At 39.4% G+C, this 297-nt stretch overlaps 1 protein-coding gene across 1 annotated transcript in view; it reads right to left on the bottom strand.

Moving 5' to 3' along the window:
- Positions 1 to 297, bottom strand: part of LOC102770183 (butyrophilin-like protein 2) — a 7,722-nt gene that overhangs the window by 2,177 nt on the left and 5,248 nt on the right. The gene's annotated exons all lie outside the window — the stretch shown is intronic.

The raw sequence follows: 297 nt of genomic DNA, 5'->3' as shown, positions 1-297 counted from the left end.
AAAAATATAACATTATGTCCTTTACAATGGTATCACTTTGTCTGACATTTTGGGTGATAACTTGACTCCAATTTAAACAGACTAATAAAAATCTGAAATCACCTCCCTTGGGGACCTTCCGCATTCGTTCTGTTGTGGCTGTGACCTTGGGACGCTCTGAGGCAGTTGGGTGTGTAAAATAGGACACTCCATGAGGAGTTCCCACATCTAAATAGTTCATTCAATGGGGAAATGTGTTTGGGAAATCCTAGTTTTACACAGCGTTGCAATTCTTTCTCTATTCAACACAATTCTCAA

This window comes from Myotis davidii, unplaced genomic scaffold (assembly GCF_000327345.1).
Source record: "Myotis davidii unplaced genomic scaffold, ASM32734v1 scaffold621, whole genome shotgun sequence".
Lineage (NCBI taxonomy): Eukaryota > Metazoa > Chordata > Mammalia > Chiroptera > Vespertilionidae > Myotis > Myotis davidii.
This window is presented reverse-complemented; position numbering and strand designations above follow the sequence as displayed.